Genomic DNA, 11,076 nt, shown 5'->3' on the forward strand with positions numbered 1-11,076 from the left:
CTATTTGTGGTATTTTCTCAGATTTGAATCATACTATACATTTATTCACATCAAATGAGATCTATATCATCCTAATCTTGGTAGAGTTTTCTTCTATTATAAGAATAACTAGCTCTAACAGAGATTTTCATTGGTAGATCTCACACACTTTACAAAGGAAGTCATTATCATTAACTCCCTTTTACAGATGGTGAAACTGAGACACAGAATTATTTTTATATTACTTGTCCCAGATCATCCAGGTCATCTATTCACTTGTGTAGATGCTTAATTTATGCACCAAAACAATCTGACTCACTCAGTCCTCCTTCCTTCTATCTACCTGGCTTCTGCCAATCAATCAGCTGGTCTCTCACCATGTTCTGGATCAACTTCACTTTCATTGGCCACAGGTATGACTCAAGTTATGGAGGAAGTTCCCAAGATAGCTGAACATGATGGCATCTCACCATTATCTACATTTCAGTCACTGAGATGACCCATGTGTATAAAGTTAAGTGTAAATGTTTGTATATCTAGTGTCTTTTGTAAACTATAAATTTACTCTAAACCTATGAAAGCAGCTGCTTCATCAAGCTTGGATTTTGAAACTCAGATTTTTCCCTCCCCACACACACAGGTTATCAGAGGTAAAAAAAAAAAAAAGTCATAAATTAATACTTAACAAACAGAAGCAAACAGCAGACATTTATCACTTGCATAAATTCTGTTTCATTCTCATACCCAGAGAAAGGACACAGACAAAGTCAAATACTCATCCAATATTGGCAGATTCTTGTAATATTTCTTAATACTTCTCATAAAGTTTTATAAAGTTTGAAAATGATTAGAAATAAAATGAAGAAGTATTTTACAAGCTTTATTATGTGTTACTTTTGCATCAAATTGGCACTATATCAAATAAGCACCTTAGTGGATCTGGCTAATAAATCCTAATATGATAAATTAATAATTTAATGTCAGAACTGAGATGGCCAGATTTGTATTCATTAACTCATAACTTCCAAGCATTTGTTTTTCATTTAGTTGACATCTCCAGAATATGAAAGTGAAAAATAAAAACTCATGTTAGAAGATACAATGATAAATACTTCTGTTGTTTTTACTTAGGCTTTGCAATCAATTAAATAGAAATTTAACTAAACCAAAACTTTCATTTTACCTAACCCATATAATTAAATTACCACCTTCTTCTGTGATAATCAGTAACTATAAAGACTTATTATTGCATGTCCATTCATCAAGACACATTAGGGCAGATTGCGACCTCTATATCTTGTTTACTGAGAATTTGGGGTACACTGAACACTGACACTAAATATTTGTGTCTTAAATAATATGAAGAAGGATTACTTCCTAGCACCATTAGAAATCAGATAACTATAAAACCAAAGGTCTGATCTAAAACTCATAGCTGACAATGGGAATCTTTCTATTGACTTTAGTGCACTTAAATGCTCAGCAATTGTTTTCCTCAGAATATAGACTAGCAGCTTTCTTTTGCTTCACTATTTGTAAGTGAGTTATATATAACGAGCAAAGGGAATATGGAAAAAATAAGGGCTTTCTAATAGTTTAGCTGCCCCTTAAGTTTATTACTCAGACCCTAATATTACTGATCATCCAGCATCAAGATGAAGATTGTAGTTCTTCACAGTAGATACACAACCATTGAATAATGAAGGTGGAACACAAAAACTAGACTATCAGTAATTTTGAGCTACTACTTCACCTTATGCAAGATGGACCTGAGGTCTATGGTACCATTCCATTTTTGATTTAGCAAGAGCATATCATGCTACCATTCCCCATACTTGTTGAAGGTCTATTAAACCTTGAATCAGACCTAGTATTAGTTTCCCTGATTATTCCTCGCACCTGGCCACCAACACTCGAGAACTTTTCCTATAGTTTGTCGCTTTCCAATTTTTCTCAGGATGGTCACTAATACCTGAAATCACTGTTTGACAGATAATCTGGAAAATTTCTGTCCCATTAATAATCTTCTGATAATTTAAAGTGTTTTAGAGAAGGGTGTTGCACTTGATCTGTATTATAAATTCAGCAAGATACTTTATCATTACCTTTATTCAAGCTTGAGACTGTCACACATTGTGACTGCACTGTGATGGTTTGTAGCAGTCCACTGTTGTTCGAATTCTTATTAATCTGTTTCTTCATTTAACACAGAAAGACAATGGGGTTGGTACAACTATTAGGTGGGACAATCATGCAGTGTGTTAGGTTAGATTTTTCTCCTGCTTTCTGAATCACTTTTGATGGGTTGCGTACCTCTCCCAGATACATTTTAATTGTGGAAAGCAGCAGAACTCAGCTTGAATGGTTTTAGTTTTCCTGTTCCATTATATAAGGACCTAACTTGTCAATTCTTTGTAAATTTTTACCTTGATGACTTAAAGCCAAATGTTGCTCCCTTTAGTCATGGGAGTAGTCCAAGTGAAATGAAGGTTAGCAGGATTCAAGCCTCACACTAACAATATATTAATTATATTTATTAATTTTAGTATTTGAATAAATAAACTGATATCTTAGAACACAACCTAGATTGCTCCTTTTTACAAGGAAATTGCAGTACATATTTGTGTATGTTCTACTATAGATACCTAAATAGATACTCATTTCAGTATTTGCTAACTTTAGTTTATCCAGGAGTTTTCCTTTAGTTAGTCATGGCATTTACTGAACTCCAAAAATCAGCAATGAATCTATTGGTGTGTTAAGCATGCAATATTCAAAGGCTGAGGTTTTCATCACTGCCTTACAATAACTGTAATAATAACCAGAATTTTCCTTAAGTTTTGATTATTCTAAGTCCTTTACTGTACGGCATATTCTATGATTTTCTTTATTTCATAGGTAAGTATAGGTGCAAACAGCAGAATGACAAGCAGCAGAGAGGACATGATTGCTAAAATTATGTGACATCTCTAACCCTTTGCATGTTTGTCATTACATAGGGACATTCTCTTTCACTTATCAGGAGATATGTTCAATCACTTGTAATAATATTTTCATTTTACATGATATACAAGCCTCGTTAATCATTGCACTTTCTATCTTAGAAGCCATAATGAGTTCATATGCCAGTTGATTCACCTTAGGGCATCACTTAACTTCTTTGTGCTTCAGTTTAAATAACCAAAAAAAAAAAGCATTTGGCAATAATCACCATTCAGTGGTTATCTGAGATAACACAGATTTCCACCATACTCAGGGAGAACAGCACCTGTGGTCACTATTGACTTCGTAAGAGTGACCACTGTACATGTAACATCAAAACATCTCATGTTTGCATGTTGAAATATCTCCCTGTGGAAAGTACAGGATCAATCATATTTTGAAGCACTTTTAGGCTGTCACTGCAATTATAGGGTTATATGAGGTATTATTTATTTTAAAATATTAATTTTTTGGAAAAAAGATAATCAAGGACTAGTTTAGTTTACATGAATGCTTTTCAGAGTATAAGCAACTTATTTTTAAGATCTTTCATCCCCTAAAAGACTCTAATACTCTCGTGTCCTCACAGGTTTGTATTTGCTGACTTGATTGTAGGCTCTTATTTACTTAATGTCTTGACAAGCTTATAGTGCTGTAACAAAATGTGTTTAGAAACACTGTGCTTCTTTCTAGGCGAGGGTACTTCGTTTGTTAAGTTCCATAGCTTGCTTGTTTCATTTAAAAGGCCAGATGTTCTGTTCTCTTAGCTACTTAGCAACTGAACACTGAAACAACTTGGCTTCCCTTCCCAAGCTTCTTGATACTTCCTTTACTGTTTTCTTTTTCAGAAAATCGCTTCCTCTGTGCACAGTGAAGTGCACTAAAGATCTCTCTAATACCAAAATACACATCTGAAAGAGATAAACAGAAATGTCTCAATACATTGCCCTCAGAAGTCATTCACTTCAAAACCTAAACCTGAAGGATCACCATTTCTTCAACATGAGCATGGCATCTGTTCTTGTTTACTATTTGGTACTGACACAAACTCGTTCTAAACAGGATTAAATCAAATTTAGATATAAACAGTTATTTGGACTCACTGAAAGGAGAATCCAGTATTGCCAGGATTCTCCATTCAACTCACCATAGTGGGCATATAACCTATAATTTTGTCTTTCTCAAGGCTATTTTTATTTTATTGTACAAGGGAGAAATTAGAACTCAACTTGCCACTTATTTTATCAACAATTTATTCATCTACATTTTACTATTAACCCATATTCTTATTTCAAAACTCTCCCTTACATTTTAAAACATATACAGCTTTTTTCTTAGTTAAAAAAAATCACTGGATTTATCTAGCAAAGAGTTTAAACAGGAACTACGGTCACATCCAACATATTTTACTCTTGCTGAAAAATTATCCCTATCCTGCAAACTCTTTAGAGTCCCAATGAAGTCAACAAGGGTCCATTGAGGTACAAGGCTCCACACACAGGAATCAGGTTGTAGGGCAAGAACCTATGCCTATGGAATAACCTAAAAATTATTGCAATCATCTCTATCTAATTGGTACAGCAAATACTTGCCTGGCTCAGCATTCAGAATTAGTGATCAGACGTCTTAAAATTTGTATTGTGAATGTGCATAAGTGAATGCCTACGTACTGTAAGTATGCAAGTAAATGGATGTACCTCTATCTTGTTTGAATAACTACATTGTAGAACATATATAAGAATAAAAATATATATATAAGACTTACACACTGGTGCTCTCCAGAACCTCCTGATTCATGAATTAAGGTAGGTTCTATTTGGTTGTATGTTGTTGCACTCTGAACTACTAATTAAAGAGTCACAGGAGCAAGCAGACTGGAGCTTAGGTCTCCCACATCCCAAGTGAGTGCTGCAACCACTTCTCATGCTGGTGCATGCTCTCTCTGGACCACATGACTCTTCATTTATCCGGAGTGCACAGTTTCAACAGAGAGCGCCAATCATCAGAATATCCCATAGCCCAATGGTTAGAGCACTTACCTGAGCAGTGTTCAAATCCCTTCTCCCCTCTAAGGAGTGGGGACTTGGACTGCAGTCTTCCACATACCCAAGTGAGTACCCTAACCATTGGGCTAAAAATTTGGGGGGGCCTTATCATCATCCCCAACCCCTTTGCAAAAAACAGCATAAACTACTAGGAGGGCTCCTGTCTGAATCTCTAGCAAAGATAGGTACATGCCTCCAGCCAGGATTTAAAGCCCCTATTTCTATGCAAGGGGTGGGGTTTAACAAACATCCTTCTAGTCAGCATCTCTCAGTGACTCAGCTTAGGTATCTTCCCACCTAACTTGCTGGCTTTTGCAGATAACAGCCTAACACACCTATTTCTCCCTGTTCATTCTAGAGGGAGCCTCATCTAACTCAAGCTTTATGAATTGCATGAACTTTCTGGACACCTAAAAGTTAAGCATGGCAACACTTCACTGCTTTTATGCATCCAGGCCAGAGTTCCTAGATCTCTTACTGTTCTAGGAGACGGGGAGGTTCTCTCTTTTTCCCTTACTCATCAGATCAGGAAAGGAGTAGTTTGAACAAATTCATAAGGTCCACCTCAAATCCTTGCGTAAGAATAACCAATCATAGTGAGAAAAGCAAAGTCTCAAAGGCTTAAATCAGACCAGGCTTCCGGATCCTACACTTAATAGTACTAATCCCAACCCTCCTTTCTTCTTCTTGTTGAGTTTCCTCTTCCTGTTTATATATAACCACAGCTCTAGGGTGGGGCAGGACATGCCTTGATTGTGCCCAGGCTGTTCTGACAATATGCTTCAAATGGCCCTTAAGATTATTATACCTTGCCACACACTCACTGAAATCAATGGGAAATTTTTGAGGTAAGAAGTGAAAGATTAGACCCTACATTTTCATGGTGACCTAATGCACAACTGCTGATTTCAGGGCTTCTTGTATCTAAAGCTGAATCATCCCATACGGATTCCTTTACAGACACTGGACTAGATGGAGCGCTGACGCTGACCAAGTCTGGCAAAGCCTATTTTCTTAACATATTCTCTCTCTCTCTCTCTCTGAAAAACCTAGAGACACTCACACCTTGCACAGAATGATAGACAAATACAGAGATAAGATTAGATCAGATAAAATAAAAGCAAAAGAGACCAGTTAGAGCTGCAATTTCTGGTACATGGCATTGTCAAAAAACATTCTATACGTAAAAACTGATTTTACAAGTTAATGAAATTTTAGCCAGAACTTCTGCTTTAAAATAATTTCTAAGCTTCATTTATTTAAATCAACTCTGTGACTCCTTTTTTTCCATTTTAGCCCCAGAATCAGTCAGTTTCTAAAGTAAAGCTGAAGCATTGATATACAAATAGAATATCATTTGTTTGGCAATATGATTTTTCTGCCCTATTTTGCTTTTGTGCGCATTCTGGATATTTTTGTAAATAAGTTAATAATGACATTTAGACAGAGTACTATTCAACTGTTCTCATCTTGCAGCACCGTAAGTCATCTCAGGCTTATAAAGTCTGGTTTATACAAATTACTCATACACATGGCTAGCCCAGTGACAATGGCTTATAGTGCCAATTGGAAGTCCTAGATTTAGCAGTGTAGGCAACATCTCAGACAGCTGCTCAGCCTACAGTGTTGAATGAATTCATATTTGATGGAGGGGTGTGTACAAGTGTTAAATGAATTAACATTTCTTAATGGTTGACTCCTTCATGTGGTAAAACTGATACCCACAAGATGCCACTTGCATTAACTTCAGCCTCATTCAAATGGCTTTGGCTGCCAGTGGGAGATAGAGGGGGAAAATATACAAATAGCAAATTGTATACAGAAACACGAGCAAGAGCAATTTAGGTTTTATGCAGCAGCTTTTACAGAAGAGGAGGGGACTTCACAATATTCTCCAATGTGCATACCTCAATCAATGAAAGTCAGAGGCATCCATGGGACCTGTGAAATTAACAGTAATGAGTAACAGTGGAAGCTCTTGCCAACTCTTGCCATTTTATCTCATGATATTTGGTGGTTATCTTAAAGGCCCAGATTCCTGGAGTCGTGAATGTTCCAGAATGTCAGCTCTCCTTTTAAAAAAAAAAAAAGTTTCTAGCACTCAGTTGTGGAGTAAGATTTGAAAATATCAAATGTACCTCAAAAGGTTCACAAACCAAAGGACAACTATCCCTCTCCCTGCCAAAAAATATTGTTTTTACAAGGGTTTATTATTTTTAAACCAATCTCACAATTTTGGAGTGGTGGGCAGGTGCGACTGATTCACAAGTTTTAAATGTTTAGAGTTTGCAACACTGAAAGCTGTTTTTCAGACCCAGAGGTTGTTTGGATTCAGATTCTATTTTTTCAAAACCAATGAAGTTTGGGTTGAGAGGAAGTGGGATTCAGAGAAAAGGGTGTGTGTTTGGCCTATGCCTATAATAGGTAAATGGAGGTTAGTTTGGATTTGGTTTTGCACTATAAAAAGACAGGAGAGGTTCCTGGCGTTTGCAGGAGGGATAGAAGGAAACTCCTTTAAAATATTCCATTTTAGGGCCATCTTTAGTAAAATATATCCTCTTAGTTCCCTTGAAGCCACTACTCAGTCCATATAGTACCATTATTATTATTATAACTTTTTGTTATTATATAGCCATCTGATGCATCATCATGAATGGCTATACATTAACAGTTATAGAAGCTTGGTCAAGTACACTGGACAGTAACTAATCAACGGCTTGAAAATAGCCAGAACTTCAAACTCAAAGCAAAGCCTTAGAGAAGATATCGCCAAGTCTTTATGAAGAAATCAAAATAATAATAATGTGCACGTCTATAGCAACTCTTCTAAAAGGGTTTCTCATGTTCCAGTGAAGAATCACTGCACAGGTTTTATTTTTCGCATTGGGAAACTGAGGCACGGGGTTAGTAAGTGATTTGTCTTAGATCAATGAATCAGTGGCACTATCAGAGACAGTTCTCGCAGCCTATGTTCCCTCCCTGTACAAAGAATAACTTCAAAAATAAATAATTTTTATTTATATGAAATATTTTAGATACATGTGAAATAAAGTCATAGCTCTTTGCTAAATTTCCCCATTATAATCACACTCCAATCCTTTCTCTTTTTTTTTTTTTTTTTTTTAAAACATAAAGGGGACAGATTAGCAGCACCCCTGATTTTACAGCCCATATCTAAAGGAAAAGATGAAGGCAGATGCAAAAAAAGAAATTAATCAATTTGATTTATTTTCCGCTTTTGGACAGCCATATTTAAGTATGAATAGAATAATGCACATATTATACAAGAATGTAAGGTAAGGATAATGCAATCATAGAGGACCCCAAAGCAATGATTTTATCCTCATCATTTTAATTACAGATTTTATAAATCAGTTTTGATTGCTACTGGACAGTTCTACATGAACTATATTCTGAGGTGATAATATTTGATATAATTGATAGTGTTAGGGCAACCTCTTTTATAGAACACATATAGTAGCAATCTACCAGAGTAAATTATTCCCTTCTTACATTTTGATTTACGTGTCATTTCAAACTAAAGTTTTGGAGCTGAGGGCAAGGTGGCTCTGTCTGGCTAGGGTATTTGGGATAATGTTGTACCTGAACTTCTTAGGGGGTACTATTACACTGTCTGGGGATTTATTTTATAGTCAGATTCTGGGGTTTCCTTGCTTTTAATTAGAAAATGCCACTTTTTATGATTTGCTTGGTCTCCCAAACGTTGAGTAGGATTGATAAAACCGTAGGGATAACATGGAGAAGATAGAGTCTGAGGAATGAGATACCATTAACACACCTTCCAGCTCATGCCTACAACTTAATATTCTCTCTGGATACCAGCTCTCAAAATGTGATCGGAGTATTAATCTTTATGATCCAGGTCATGTGACTGGGGCCAGGCAAGTAAGCTTAGTATGACTGTCAAATGGCATTGAAGGCCTCCTGTTTTGTGTCTGGCAGCTGTCACACATCTCTTTCATTTTTAAGTAAAGCCCTGAACAGATCCTTGCACTGTTCACTGTATTGCCATGCTGTTAGGTTATTCCCTTTGTGCTGTTTCTGAAAGGTGAGCCTGTGTCAAGCTGTCTGGAGTTGCTCATGAGTGCCTACCTCCAGACAGACTGTCAAAAACAGGACAGACTCCCCAAATTGGTGGTGTGCTCTAAAATTACATTTCACCAAGTCAGTAAAAATGATCACTATAATAGTCTCACCAGGGAGTCACAGACAGTCTCCAATCTGTCTTGCCACCCAGGCAAACTGGACTTAGTGATAAATGGTCACTTACATTTAAAAAAAAAAAAAAAAAAAAAAAATCACAATATTCAAGTTGCTCCAGTCCCAAGAAAAGAATCACTTAATTCAGATGAATTGGTACCCTAGATCTTACACCAAAGACAATGGCTGTTGCCAATCTTGTAATAAACTATCTAAAGGTTTGTTAACTAGGAAAAAGAAAAAAGTTATTTACAGGTGCAAGCAAGCAAGCATATACACACAAATGAGTTGCAATCTAAACCCTAAGAGTGACAGAGTTATAGTGATTTGTCAATTCAAAATGTTCCTCAGAGCGGACCCAGGAAGTAACCCCTGGGGATCTCTGGATTCAGTTTGGTGGCTCTGGCCCTATGAGAGTTCAAACAGCAAAGAAATGGAAAATTTTCCTGTATCTTTGTTTTATTTCCTTCGTTCAGCTTCCAAGTCCATAGGATGAGCTTCTTTGCACATAACATTTCCAAGGTGTGATAGGGCTATTAACCAATCCTTTGTACTGTGATTTTCCCTGATGGCCCATCTGATTTTGATAGTTCTTCTGGAAAAGCAAGCAGAAACACTCTTCCCATCTGAGTTTACAAGTTTAGAGGAAACACGTTCAAAGTTATAAAGCAAAACTTACATATTTCCTTATAGCATGGAATACAGACACTTACAAATAAGATTAATGCATGCAGTAACTTAAAAACCTTCTATAGGGTCTAAACACTAAATACATTCTTATAAGACTAATACCTATTTTGAGCAATACTAACAATAAATGAATAACCTTCTGGTCTCCAACTATGAGTTCATCAGTTCTTAGTTAATACCTGTGGTCTTGGCAAGAGCTGGCACCTGACCTGCCATTGTCACAGCGTGAATTTTCAATTCTGTTTCACCATTCAGAAAGCAATGGAGCTGATTCTTTTTTCACGTACGCTAGTCTGGTACCAATGTAACTCTGACTTTCAGGAAGATACTTTTTATTCACACCAGTATAAGCAAGAAGAGATTCAGCCCCACTGTCTTCTGGAGTTCTTACTCCACAGAATGAGGTGCAAAAAATGAGTGACTACACAGATCAAGCAGAAATTGGTATTAACATTGCAGCATGCACCACCACAAGAGTCTCCGGGACACTTGTAGGTTAGACAATGCAGCCTACATCTAACTTTTGGGCTAACACTGGGGTCTGGAATGAGTCAAAATATTAACATTATCATTGCTTGACATAAAATTAAGAGGGGGGGGGGTTCAATTAGCTCCGGAAGTGGTTGTGCATACATTTAACTCAGTGACATACCAAGAGAATGAATGGAGCTGCCTCTTATGACCTACAAGGAAACAGAGTGGAATAAAAATGTGATTCTGTACTTCGTCTTTCTCAATACCTGTCACGACTCATAGATTCACCACCTGTAGGAGGATTGCTGATGCTCTCTCACGTAGAGAAAATTGTTGTGTGTGTGTCCGTGAGGTGACTGTTAATTCTGGGCCAGACTGTAACCATACGCTCTGCCCTGAATAAGTGATGGCATGTAGTGGCATTCAGACTCACAACTCATCCTTATCTCCCCCTCTTACCACTGCTTCTTGTGGAGCGGCTCACTTCATGTGTGCTCAGCCAGCTGCTCTGGCCTGTGAGTAGAGATGAAGACAGGGCTCCTCCTACACTCCACTCACCTGCTCACAGGAGCAGGAGATGTGGCATGAGTAGCACTGGCTCTTTCTAGCATTTCCACCTCTGAGGAACAAAAAAAAACAACCCAGGGCATCTAGGATGATCCTGAGCCCATAAAACTTGGCAAGT

The sequence above is a fragment of the Emydura macquarii genome, unplaced genomic scaffold, assembly GCF_026122565.2.
Source record: "Emydura macquarii macquarii isolate MOO-44397 ecotype Brisbane River unplaced genomic scaffold, CSIRO-AGI_Emac_v2 contig_1253, whole genome shotgun sequence".
Lineage (NCBI taxonomy): Eukaryota > Metazoa > Chordata > Testudines > Chelidae > Emydura > Emydura macquarii.